Raw genomic sequence first — 14,429 nt, 5'->3', positions numbered from 1 at the left:
ATACAAACAAACTTTATACAAGACAAACAGGAAACAACATAGGGAAGGCACTAAAATTTAGCAGAGTTGGGGAAAACTTCTAGTAAAATTGGGATTTTAGTTGAGACTTAAAGGAAGCAGAATGTCAGTAGGCAGAATGAGAAGGAAGAGTGATCCTCCTCACAACAGCCTCATGATATAGGGCAGTGGGGAGCCTGTGGCCTCGAGGCCAAATGTGGCCTTCTAGGTCCTTAGCACTTTGACTAAGAGCCACGTGGTCTCGAGGTCGCAGGCTCCTCATCCCTGGAAGTCATACTGTCTCCATTTTAATAATGAGTAATTTTAGACTAGCCACTTTATCATCATCTAAGTTCACTGCTCTAATCACACTGCTAATCATCTCAGGAAACCCCTTGGAAATGAAATAATCTGTCTCACAGATCTTAGAAAGTTTCATTTTTCTCATTTGACTTGAATCCTGTCTTTACTGATCTCCTTCCATGTTGGATCAAGAGGATTCAGCCTTGTTGCAGCTTATAGAGACTTTGGAAGATGACTTGTCAACTCTCCACCTATGGGGATGGGGATTACAAGATGACTTGTAAACTACCTCATCGACATTTTGCTTGCATTTGCTTTTGTTACTCATTATTTGAATTTGAGTGTCATGTCTATTGTTTCACTATGTGTCACATTTAGGGAATCTGCCTGGGCTGAGAAAAGTCCTGAAAAGTGGAATTTTATTTTATGATACATCTGCTTGTGTTATTTTTGTTAAGTGGCTGATGGATAAGCCTCAACAATTTTGTACCATTATCAGGAATCCCTGTGTCAATATTCTATATCTCCACATTGTTTTTTCCCTTTTCTTTGTTAGGTCTCCCTTGCGGGCTTGGAATCATTTTAGTTATTCAGGTTATTGAACAGCAGTGATGCTATTTTTGTTCCCTGAAGTCCCAAATTCTAAGATTTTCATTTTAGTTTACTTCCTCTGTAGCAAACTTTTAATTATTCAGGTGCTGAATGATTCTCCACTTACCTCTTGTAAGCTCTTCTTTTTCAAAAATAGTAAATTTTTATGGATATCTTTTGCTTTTGTATCACCTATGTTTACTTCTGCAGATGTAAAATATACACCCTTAAGGTAGAGATGGTTCTTTCTTTTTTTATTTTTTGTCCCTATATATTACACTCCCTCTCCACTTGCAGAAAGCCATCTCTTGTAACAAAGAATAAGTCAAGAGGGGAAAAACTAGTTCAGCAAAATTAACACATCAAACTATGTGACATTATTTGCAGTGTTTCATACGCCAAATCTCCCACATCTGAAAAGAAGGTGGAGGGGGTGCCTTCTTATAACTCTCCTTTGAGGCCAAACTTGGCCATTACAATTTCTAAAGATTCAGTTTCTATTATTTTGTTGTCCTCATGTCTTCAAGAAGCATTTATGAAGTGCCTGCTAGGTTCCAAGAACTATTCTAGCACTGAAGATACAAAGAGAGGCAAAACAAAACAGAACAAAACAGGTAAAGTCCATGCTCTCAAGGGCATCAAAGTCTAACGATGGAGACAACATTCAAACAACTATGTACAATGAAAATATATATTTGACAAATTGGAGATAATTTCAGTAGGAAGGCAAAAAGATTAAGGAGAACTGGGAAAGGCCTCTTGTACATAGTGGGACTTTAGCTAATACTTGAAGTCGGAGAATCCAGAAGGCAAGGAGAAGAGGGAGAGAGTCTTGGAAATAGAAGACAGGCAACGAAAATACCATAGAGTCAGGAGATGAAGCAAGAAGGCCAGTATCACTGAATCTCAGGTAGGTTGAATTGGAAAGGTAGGGTGGAGCCATTCTATCTAGTTCTTTAGTCATATTTATTGTTTTCAGTTCTGCTTGCTTCACCTTGCATCTGTATTCATTCTTTTTGTCTTTTTTTATAGCGCAATAATATCTCATTACTTGTGCCACACTTCTTTAGCCATTCCCCATTAAATATGCTGCTAATCTTTCAAGACCACAGTGGGTGAGCAAGAGAAATAAAAGAACACAAAACTCAAACTAGTCCTATTTGTAATTTGCTAATAGCTCTGCTAAAAATTGTGATGGAGGGCATTTGAATAATTGTCAAAAGTAATGGCTCATAATTTTTAATGTCAAAAACATTTTCATACCCCTAAATGACAGTTAGATGGCACAGTGGAGTAAGTACTGGGCCTGGAGTCAGGAAGACTCATCTTTCTGAGTTCCAATCCAGCCTCAGAGACTTACTAGCTCTATGTGACTCTGGGCAAGTCACTTAATCTTATTTGCCTCAGTTTCCTCATCTGTAAAATGAGCTGGAAAAGGAAATGGAAAACCACTACAGTATCTTTGCCAAGAAAACTCCAAATAAAGTCATGAAGAGTTGGACACGACTGAAAATCAACCGAATAAGGCAAGAAAAGGTACTACTGGTATATGACAGTTAATGGGGCAAATAGAGATTTTGGGGATAACTTGCGATAATTCTTTGGACTAAGGTTGGAAACCACTGGAAATTTAAAATCTTGGATTATTTGACTTTCAGTTACTAAGACTACTTTTGTCTCAGCACATGTAGAATGTATATCCATGTCTGGATACTATATTTTATAAGGGAAATTGACAAGCTGGAGTGCATCCAGAGAAGAGAAAGCAGGACGGTGAGAAGATTCAAAACTATGTTATAGAAGAAGCTATTGAAAGATATTTAGCCTGGAGAAAAAAAAAAAGATTTAGAGGGGACATGATAGTTATCTTCAAGGATCTGAAGGATTATCATGTAGAAATGGGATTAAATTTGTCTCTGCTTGAACCTAGAGGGCAGAATTATGACCAAATGGTTGGAAATTTTAGGTAGAAGAGTTAAGTTTGATGGAAGGAAAACCTTCCTAACAATTAGAGTTGTCAGCTTTCCAAAAGGAAAATGTGTAAGTTCCCACTCACTGGAGATATTTAAGCAAAGACTAAGTGAGCACTTGTTGGGGATACCATAGATGAAACTGATGAGTTGAATAGGAGTTAGACTATATAATCTCTGGAGTCCATTCTAAACCTATGATTCCGTCATTCAACCAAGGTGGATCAGTGGGTCAGGTAGCCCATTTACATATAGGAAGCCTAATTCAATGGCCAAGTCTCATCCTATCTGATGATAATAATAGGTCATATTTGTATAACATTTTATAACTTTATGCTCCCTCATGACATCCCTATGAGGTACTCAGAAAGTTCAAGTGTTTTCTCTATTTACAGACGAGAACTTTGAGATTCATAGAGGTTCAGTGATTTACCCAAAGTCACACAGCTAAATAAATGTCAGAGCTGTGACTTTTGATTCCAAGTCCAATGCTCTTTTCACTACACCATAATGCATGGATAAAGGGTAGCTTTATTAGGCTTTGTTTTCAGTATACTTAGCTAACTTTGACTTTGATGGCATCCTTCTCTCCAGGGTCAAATTGCACTTTAGGCCTATGACTCATATGTTCACGAGTTATGGTGGGTTAGTGAATCACCATCTGAGCAATTAGTCAAAAATCATATAAGCATGGAGGCTTCTTCTTCAAATGTACTTTTAAAATGGATTTTTATGATTTCATTTTGCTTTTAGTTGCTCAGCATGGCCCTTTAAAGCAAATTTCATGAAATCAACTTTCTGCTTCCCTGAAACTCTTTGCCATTGTTTTTACTGTGATCTGGGTAATGTGCAAGTTCTTTGGATCACTGAAATGAGAACAAGCAAAGTTTCATTCTCCCAAGTCAGCGCATAGAGGCCTAGTGAATATGCCTTGTGTAATTCAGCTCTATCAGGCAACTTGACTTAGATAGCTAAGCCAGACAAGGAAATCTTAGAATCTAAGCATGACATCCACCTTATAGGGTTGTTGTAAAGCTCAAATGAGATAATATTTGTAGAGAATTAGCATAGTGCCTGGCATATAGTAGGCACTTAGTACATGCTTAATTCCTTCTTTCCTTCTATTTTGGTTATTTTCCTCTGGTGGTACCCAAGTTTGTAAATGTTTCTTTTCAAATTATATATCCAGATGTAGATATAAAATTCCAGAAGTGTTGTGACCAAGCAGAGTACAATAGGGTCAATTCCTCTCATGCTCTGGATGTTATACCTCTATCAATGCAGCACAACATCATATTAGATGACACAACAGCTAACTTATATTACGCTTACAATCCCTGAAGTCTTTTTTTCCAAAGGATCAAAGACTTTTAGATTGGAATGAAATTTGCTAGTGGCAGAGTGCATAGACTGCTGGACTTGGAGTCAGGAAAACCTGAGTTTAAATCTCACCTCAAACACAGACAAGCTGTGTAATCCTGGTCAAGTCACCTCTCTCAGTTTCAGTTTCTTTATCTGTAAAATGGAGATAATAATAGCACTTAACTCACAGGGAAACTGTGAAGATCAAATGTGATAATTTATATAAAGCACTTCACAAACATTAGAGCTATATGTTTGTATCCATTTGCTTTTTATTGTCATCACCATTATTGCTATTGAAAGGCCTTCTAGTCCAATGCTCATCCTTCCTCTACTTGGAGACCTCAATTGAGAAGGAACTCCCTACTCTAGCTACAATGCATTCCACTTTAGGTCTAATTGTTAGGAAGTTTGCTCTTATATCAAGTCTAAATTTACTTCTTTACACCTTACACCCCTCTGTTCCTAGTTCTGCCATCTGGACCAGTCAGAATTAATCTATTCCCTTTTCTGTGTAACTCTCCTTCACATAAACATTTGAAGAGAGCTACCATGTTTCCCTTTAAATCTTATCTCATTTAAGCTAAATATCTCTAGTTCTTGAAAACTGATTGTCACATGGAATGACATTAACTCCTTTTACTATGGTTGCTGCCTTCTGAGTGCTGTCCAACTCATAACTTCTGAAAATGTAGTGTGTTGTAATGAACACAGTACTCTAAATATAGGTTGACTGGGGTTGAGCGAGCAGGACTAGTATCTCCTTACCTCTGGAAATTAAGTTTCATCAAGTGCTATATAGCATTGCATTCAGGTTTTTTTATTTTTTTTGTAAGTAGGGTTTTTTGGAGAGTGGAGGGCTGTCATATCACATCAATTCCTGCTGAGCATGTGGCCCACTAAAATCTCCAGCTCTTTTTTTTTTAATGAACTGTTGTCTAACTGTGCCTCTCTTATCTTATTCTTAAGAAGTCAATTTTTAAATGCTAATATAAGGCTTTGCCTTTATTCCTAGTACATTTTATTTCATTAGATTATTTTTATTTTATTATTGTTTATTTATTTTGATTTAGTCTATCAAAATATTTGTGAATCCCCACTCTTTTATCTAGTATGCAAATTCCTCCCAGGTTTGAATTCTCTACAGATGTGATAAGCAAGCATCTATGCCTAACATGTGAAAAAGGACAGGACTAAACACAGATCCCTCGGGCACTCCACTGGAGACATCATTTAAAGTTAATATTAAACCATTAATGATTACTCTTCAGATTTGATTATATTTTCCTGCTTATATCCTTCCATATTTTCAATAAGAATAACATGAAAGACTTTTTTCAAATATTTTGCCCAAGTCTATGGAAGCTGTAACTACAAAATTTCTCTTTTCTACCAACATAGTAACCCTATCAGGAAATAAGTTAATCTAGCACAGTCTGTTTCTGATGAAGCCACAGGGAATCTTTGTGATCACCTAGTGCCTTTCTAATGTTAGTAACTATTCCTTTAATGTTTCAAAATCTTGACCAAATTGTGCAAAAAAAGTCTAACAGGCCATTGCTATGCAATATAATTAAAGAGATAGTAAGAGGGAACTTAGCTGCCCTTGATGAATGAATGATTGAATGAAACAGCTATTAAGTGTTTGCCATATTCAAAGCACTGTGTTAAGTGCTGGTGATAGAAACAGAAAAATAAGACAATTTTTGATTTCAAGGAGCTCAAAGAGGAAGATAGCATATACAGTTTTCAGCTGAAAGTCAGTCCTTAGGATACAATGGCACAGAAGATGGTGGTAACTTGTCTTTAGTGGCATTTCCACAGATAGTATTATAACAGTTTTTGATTTGAACCATTTGATAATTCTAAGGACTTTGGTTGCAAGAACTTTCTTTTCTGGCTCTTCAATAAGTGTGGCTGTAGCACATGCAGGAGCAGTTACAGAATGTGTCTCCACAAGAGTTGCTTCCCAGGATGATGACTCTGGACAGAGGCCTGGAGACATTGTTATTTCAAAGGCTCTTGGGTTCAATGTCTTGTGCTGTCTCAATAAAGGTCAGAGGGGAAGTGGTGATCAATGTGGTGGCAGGCATTTAATGAATGCAAATCATGTAGCTCAGAGGAATTAAGTCCTTAAGACCTGAAAGAACTGGTAGATGTAATTGCTGAACTAATCAGTGATATTTGAAAGATCATGAAGAACAGAAGAAGTATGAATGAAGTGAAGAGCATCAAGTGTCCCAATTTTTTCAAAAACTCAAATGAATTGAGTCTTCAGACTCTAGAAAAGTAAACTTCACTTTGAGTCTTGAGAAAAATTCAAGAATTATCACAGAGATGGTAAGTAAAAGCCTAGATAAGAAAGCAATAATGTCAAAGAGCCAGCATGGTAACATATGATCAGGTTATACCAAGTTAACTGTATTTCCTTTTCTGATAGAATTACTAAATTAGTAAAATGAGTGTAACGACACATGTCCTGTCCTCTTCCTTCCCAATTGATTTACCTCAAAAAAAAAAAAAGATGAACTCAACTAGATTATTGTGCCTACCCTTTGTGATTAAATTGCATTAACTATTTCATAGAATGACATTGAAGCAAAGACCATAGAAGTTTTCATGGTTCCTTTTATAAGCCTGGCTTTCCCAATTCTGTCCCTTGGAGAAGGCTTCTGTCCCCTGGAGAAGGCTTCTCTCCAGATGTATAATATTCTTCCACACAGATGCTGTTCACTTTGGTGTCCCACTTCTAATTCCAAACACTTTGGTTGGGATGAGAAAACAACATATTCACCCCAGGACAAATGTGTATTGGATGCTTATCCTTTCTCTCACCCTACTGACTTGTCATTTCAAGGTTCTCATGCTATAAATGACACATCTGCTCTTCCCTCTCAAACCAGAGATTTCCTATATTTCAATTTACCATTAGAAAACATTCTCAAAGAGACAAAAGATATCATCAAACTATTTTTCCTATTCCTAAAAGTCTGGCACTGGAAACTCTTGAACACATATTCTCTAGATTTAGTTCAATTCAATTCAATTCATTTTAACCTATAAAGCAAGTGCAATCTGTTATGCCTCAGATTAAAAATATAAATGAAAAACAGTAGGGGATACAAATAAGTAAACAGATAAATATAAGATAATTTGAGAAAGGAAAAAATCTTTAGCCACTGGTTGGGGGAGGGGGAGATTCAGAAAAGACTTCGTATAAGAGGTAGTATATGAACTGAGCCTTAAAGAAAGCTAGAAATTCTAAAAAATGAAGGAGGAAAAGTATATAGAGGCAACCTGTGCAAAGTAGGGAGGTAGGTGATCCATCAAATATAATGGAGACAGATTTTTTTCCTCCAAGGTAGTCTCCTGGTCAGATAATGTCTGAGAGTGCTTTTCTACCCACCATTTTCAAGAAGCGGCAAGAAGCAACTCTAGATAATTTGAATAACCCCTTCCCATTGCCCCCTAGAAGGTCTTAATAATGAGAGACAATTGAGGAGAAATGGGGATATTTGTCAAGCTTCAAGATGTCAGAAAATGATAACATGAGAAGGAAATACACTGCCTGGATGCTGGGGTGTCTGAGGAAAAATACATTAGACTATGGAATCATGAGATCTCATCTTGGTGGCAGTACTGGAAACCAGATCAGAGACAAAATGCAAAGAATCTGGATCTGACTTGGGACACTTTTTTGTGAGTTTGGCAGGAATGGCATAAAGCATGAGCTTCTGGTCTAGACATGCTCTGGTCTGGCACTGTGCTGAAAGAAACTGTGTCTCCTGCCATGACAGGAAAACGCTGAAATCCTCCCCCCATTGCATTATAAGAATGCTTCCCATGACAGCAGTATGAATTTTTTTCTTTGGAAAAAGACAGGGCAATACTACCTACTGGGAGTTCTGGGAAACTGGAGGTGGTGCAATGTCAGGAAGCAATGAGTACCACCACCTGATGGGAAGTGTGGAAAACTGCAGTCAGCCTTCTGAGCTCAGGAGCTGCAGGAAGTAAAAGCCTGCTGGGAGCCCTATCTTGTGCAAGGCTATAAGTGACTGAGCCTAAACAGGTCTCTGGGAAAGATTACTCAGTGTGTCAATATTTTCAAAGCGCTTCAATAAAAGTTCTCCTTGTTTTCCTTAATGTATATATAATATTTTTACTTTCTTAATCTTTAAGTGCTTGTAAGTGGAGTTGGAGACACATTGGTTGACATCATATAGTGAAGTCTCTAGATAGAGGGACAATGAGCTGGAGATGTGAGAAATTCACCTCCATGTACTTGACCCTATATATTTGGGGTTATGTAAGGACCTCTAATGAAATAATTACACAAAGAATTGGGAAAGACTTGTGCATTCACATAAAGCCTTATTAGGAATCTACCAGAAGGCAATGGGGAAGAAAGTGGAAATGGAACAGACAGAAAAGAACAGCCAATGAAAGCAGATCCCAGAGGAGATAGGAAACAATGGAACATCAATATGACAGTCAGCCTTGGCAAGAAAGGAACTTACCTCATTCTATGGGACCAAACAAAGAAGAAGCATAGTGAAGACCAAAGGAATTTGAAAATGACATAATTTGGCTCATAAAATATCATTTCTCACTCTTATTTTCCTGGATTTTGATAACCTTTAAAATTGTTGATCACCTCTGTCTTCTGGAGCTATGACAGAAGCAAACCCAGAAGCCAAAGTCCTCACAATTTGTAAGATTATCTTAGAGACTATCCAGGAGTCAGACTGAGGGACCTCTAAGGTTTCTTCTAACTCTGGGATTCCATGCTTCTATATCTAAGTGCTCTTTCAATTGCATTACAATTCCATGCATCATTAAAGCTAATTGAGCGTTTTTTTCTTCTTTCAGACTTTAAAAAGAAGTTGAAGTGATATGTTCCCTATCATTCTTTATAAGAAAAGAGTGAGATATTTCAAGAAGTTGGAGCTGCTCTTAAGGTTTTCCATTCAAAGTGGTTCGTTAGGGACTTCAAATTTCCTTTCCTACCTAAACTTTTTAATTAGCTCATCTAAGCATCCTCAAAGATGAATAGTAGTGGACTAATCTCTTTAACAGTACATTAACTCAATCATAGAAAGAGGCAGTCATTTTATATATCTTACTACAGAGAATCTGAGGCAGAGGAGAGAATAGAACCTGGGAACCCTATTTCCTAAGCCCTTCTTTTAAGAAATAGAGATTCGTCCCAGCAGAATAGACACTGGCCTAGCAATTCACTTGGGTCCATGTAAATGTTGTGTTTATATCATTCAAGGATAATGCTTTCACCACAAAACCATTCACTTAGCACTCTGAAGACCCATAACTTGTCCATGTTATTTGCTTGTGAAGGAAAGCAAGCTAAGGATGGCAAGAGACAGATATCATTGGTACATGGACAAATATACATAATTACATCCTGCACTATTAGTCTGACATGAATTGCTGTTTAGATAAAGGATCTGACAGCCGGTGAAAGTTCCCCTGTCATAGGTCTGTCCTATCTGTCAGCTTGCATATCTCCCCAGAAAGCAATCAGGGCAGTGGCTCTCCCTGTGTTTGTGCCTGAAGCTCAAATGCTTGTTTTAGTATCTTGTCTCAGGAAGTCATTATTTTTTCCCCTATGGAAATGAGACCAACACTCAAAGTTATTCCTATTAAAATCCTGAATTCTGACTTGTCTGAGTATAACTGCCAGCTGCTTTAAGCTAGACCTCAATAGTGACAAATATTTGTTAAGTACCTACTATGTGCAAGGCACTGTATGATGCTCCAGGGATAAAAAGATGTTGGGGTCATAGATTCAGAGCTAGAAAAAACTTCAAAGTCATATAATCTAACCCTATCGTTTTAAAGCTGAGGAATTGAGGCCCAGAGAGGTTAAGTGATGCAGAAGGTCATGTAGATTAAGTGGCAGGGCAGGATTTAAACCTAGGGTTGTCTGACTAAACCCAGTGCTCTATCTATAAAAAATGATGTCATCCAAATTTGCCTGAGGTAAACAGCTAGTCCTTAAGTATCAAAATCCTTGTGTTTTTTTTTTAAAGGAAAAATGTTTAGGGGCATGTAAATACTGCTCATATTTGTTACTGTGGAATGAATTTTTGTTGTTCAGTCATTTCAGTCACTTCTGGCATTTCATGACCCCATTTAGGATTTTCTTGGCAAAGATACCCCAGTAGTTTGCCATTTCTCTCTCCAGCTCATTTTATAGATGAGGGAAACTGAGGCAAACAGGGTTAAGTGACTTTCCCAGGGTCACAAAGCTAGTAAGTGCCTGAGGCCAGATTCGAATTAAGGAGAAGTAGTCTTCCTGGCTCTAGGCCCAGCATTCTATCCATGTCACCACCAGCTGCCTATTCATTCTAATTGACTGAACAGACATCTCTAGTTATAGGCAAGTAGTACCTCATTTGAGGAGGAAATGCTTATTACTTTACTTTCCAGAAGCAGAATGAGCTGCCTTGGAAGATAAGTTCTCTGTCACTGCAGGTCTTCAAGCAGAATCTGGACGCCCATTCAGTCAGTGTGATGTGGTGGGGGCACTTTTTAGGTACAGGTTAGATGAGCTAACTAGCCTTTGACGTTCCTTCCATTTCTGAGATTCTGTGATCCTATGACATTCATTTATTTATGGCTCCCTTTTTGACACCCACAATTAATTTCACCTCCAGGGCACCAGACTGAATCAGAGACCTGTTCACAACCAAATTCTCATTTCTTTCTTCTAGTTCAACAGTCCTTTCTACTGTATCCAGATATATTAAAATTACTGTCTCCACCCCCAACCAGCCTCTCTTTTGGGGTCCAGATGTGTTATTTCTTCAGTATAAGGAGTTCATCGATCATTGTTGATGTAGATCAACAATGTCTAGTTTTGGAGAGTTGCTAGATCACTGGGGAATAGAGACTTGCCTAGGGTCACATAGCCAGCATAGGTCAAAAGGGGAGACTCACACTTAGTCCATTCTGACTCCAAGGCCAGCTTTCTATTCATTATGACACACTGACTTCCTCTCCCTCATCTATACAGTATTAAACTTTTTTTTTTTATTTTTGGATGATCCCAGAAAATGAAACCACTATGCTCAGTTGAGTGACCTTCATACCTGAGGTCGATGTCACCTTTACTCTTCTAGATAATGGGTCTCAAAGCCTGAATTCCTTTGGCTAGGGCTGTGTAATGGGTATAACAAGTCTGCAGTCTATGACAGGTGAGGACTTAAATAGTTAGGTATCACTGGCTTAAGTGGAAACTGGCAGAAGTGTTAGGTTCAGAGGCAAGTATGGGACACTCAGGAGCATAATCCTACCGGACCCAAGCAAGACCATGGGTATAGTTCCAAGGTAATTACTCCAAGGTCACACTCACAAAACAAGACAGTGGGGTATGGGTAGGAGGAGTCCTGAGGCCTCATCAGGACTGTACTTCAAAGTCTTCTCTCAGTACAAGCTATGGAGCTTTTTGGAACCTCTAGTAAGATAGCACCTTTCATATAGTCCTTTTTTTTTTGTTTCAAAAAGAATAGCACCTCCCCAGCAAAACTCTCACAGATAATTCTTTTCCCAAATGAACTCAGGCAGAGACTTCTCCTAAGTGAGGCTGACTGACAGCCCAAATGATTTCAAACTCATGTCTAACTGAGTAGAGCAGACTTGGGTTATTTATAGAATGGCATATATTTAGCTTAAATACGAGTTTTATTTTCCCTGAAGAAATGGAGGAGGAATCTAAGAGGAGAGGCGGGGGAGAACGGAAATGAAACTACTCTCAGAGGGGCTGATATTTGGGAAAAGGAAGGACGACACATCATAACAGGCAATTCTTTACAGCCACTTGGCTAGGCTCTTCCATCCCCTGGCTTACCAGGTAGAGCCAGTGTGTCTTTGAAAAGGAAAATGAAGAACATAATCCTACATTGTCCTCACCAGAATCTAATGCAGCATTGCCTCATCTGACATCTTCAGCTGTGTTTGAACAGATATTGACTTCTGAATGCACACATCTGGTCTGAGTCTCATTCCTTTCCGTTGCTCTAGGCTCACAGCAGGAGCTCTGTGTGAAGAGGGGAGATATGGGAACAAATAAACCTGCCCAGGCAACATACTTTGCTACCTATATTTTCCCACACTATTGCCAGGTGCTTCTGAGGTGGAACACAAAATTTTGCCCTTTAGTGTCTGGAGTCATTGCTAAAGATAGATAGCATATGGAAGCAAAAGAGGCAGTTGGGGGAAGGTCAGAAAGCTTTGCTCTACCTGTACTGAGGCTTGGATCTCAATTTCCCCTCTTGTTAAATATGATAATTTCATTTCTCCTATTTCCAATATTATTTTGCTATACCAATGTATCTCAAAGTATGGTCCAGGTTGCCTAAGGGATCCCCAAGACCCTTTCGAGTTAGTATACAAGGTTAAAACTATTTTCATAATGATACAAGTGCTTTAACTTCTAATCAAATATTCATAAATATAACCACATAAACAAAAGCTCTTTGGAGACTCCTCAGTAATATTTTTTTGGCTTTTTTAGGCAATTGAGGACTTGCCCAAGGTCACACAGCTAGTAAGTGTCAAGTGTTGGGTCTGAGGCTGAATTTGAACTCAGGTCCTCCTGACTTCAGGGCTGGTGCTCTATCCACTGCACCACCTAGCTGCCCCCATCCTCAATAATTTTTAAGGGTGTAAATAAGGTCCTGAGACCCAACAGTTTGAGAACTGCTGCTTTAAACAAAATATACTGCTCTTAAACTGCTTGATATTGCAAGATTGTAAGTTTCCAAGATACAGGGACTGTATCACAAATCTCCTTATTGTGACTTTCACCTAAAATATACCCAACCCAATGTTTATTGAGTACATTGAAGAGTTCTTTATATGAATACAAAGAGAAGTGTATTGTGTTCTAGTGCCTTGCCATCACCAGAGGCTTCATTATAGTTTTGTTCATCCTTTCTTCCCAAACTGCTTCTCCCCCTAGGGGATTTAGGTCCTGAGTTGTTCAATATATAGTGGCAGGAGTTTGGGGAAAGAATACTGAAAAGAATATTTGGAGAGAGAGAGAGAGAAAAAAAAACAATGCCTATCGTGGCTCAGGTGGAACTTTGTGTGATCTAATTACTTGCCTTCTATCCAGCTGATCTAAGGAAGCCAATAATCTCTCCCCCAGATCGGCAAAGTGCTGAAGCCAGTAATGGGAGCCTGGTTATCATTCTACTCACACAGTGAAGTTGTGATAGTCTGAATGTTGTCTCCTGCAGCCTAGGCCACTCCCCAGGAGTGCAAGCAGCATGAAGAATGGGGTGAAATGAGACTCCAGCCTAAGGCAAACAGGGACAGATGGAGGTCCACATTGGAGGTAGAGGAGGGGATAATGTGGAGAGATGAGAAGGTCTAGCTTTGGAGAGGATCATATCAGTGATGCTTTAAATTATTTTTGTCTGTTCCTCCTTGAGAATAAAGTATTTTTCCTAATCAGTTGATTAATTAAGCAGCAAACATTTATTAAGCACCTACTCTATACCAGGTACTCTAGCAGGTGCTGAGGATACAAATAGCAAGAATGAGGTGATCCCTACTTCCAAGGAGTTTAATGTTCTATTGGCAGAGATAATGTGCATCTGTAAGCATACACAGAGTATAAAAGGATATACAGAGTACATGAAAAATAAATACAAAATGGTTGAATACAAGGTAGATAATTAGGGAGGGAGGGAGGGCATAAGCAGTTGGGGGAGGGGATCAGGAAAAGCTCCATATAGATTGTGGTGTCTAAGCTGGGTCTTGAAGGAAGACAGGATTCTATGAGATAGAGGTGAGGAGGAGAGCTTTCTAGGCATGGGGGATCCTCAGTGCGAAGGTATAGAAGTTGGAAATGGAGTAGATTATCTAAGGAAAAGAGAGGGGACCAATTTGGTTGGATTATAGAATGTGGGAAGACGAATAATATGTAATGAGGTTGGAAAGACAGATTGGAAACAGTTTGTAAAAGGCCTTAAGTGCCAAAGAGGAACTTACTAATTCATCCTAGTAGCAATGGGGAGCTACTAGGGTTTATTGAATAGGGAATGACATGGTCAAATCTACATTTAAGGAATTCTTTTTGGCAACTGTAAGTAATAGGTTGGAGCAGGGAGAGACCAAAGCAGAGAGTGGAGAGAGAAAAGCAAGACAAAGCCTTGGGGAACCCATACACTTAGGGAGCAT

This window comes from Phascolarctos cinereus, unplaced genomic scaffold, assembly GCF_003287225.1.
Source record: "Phascolarctos cinereus isolate Bilbo 61053 unplaced genomic scaffold, phaCin_HiC Scaffold_726;HRSCAF=1367, whole genome shotgun sequence".
In the NCBI taxonomy this organism is placed as follows: domain Eukaryota; kingdom Metazoa; phylum Chordata; class Mammalia; order Diprotodontia; family Phascolarctidae; genus Phascolarctos; species Phascolarctos cinereus.
This window is presented reverse-complemented; position numbering follows the sequence as displayed.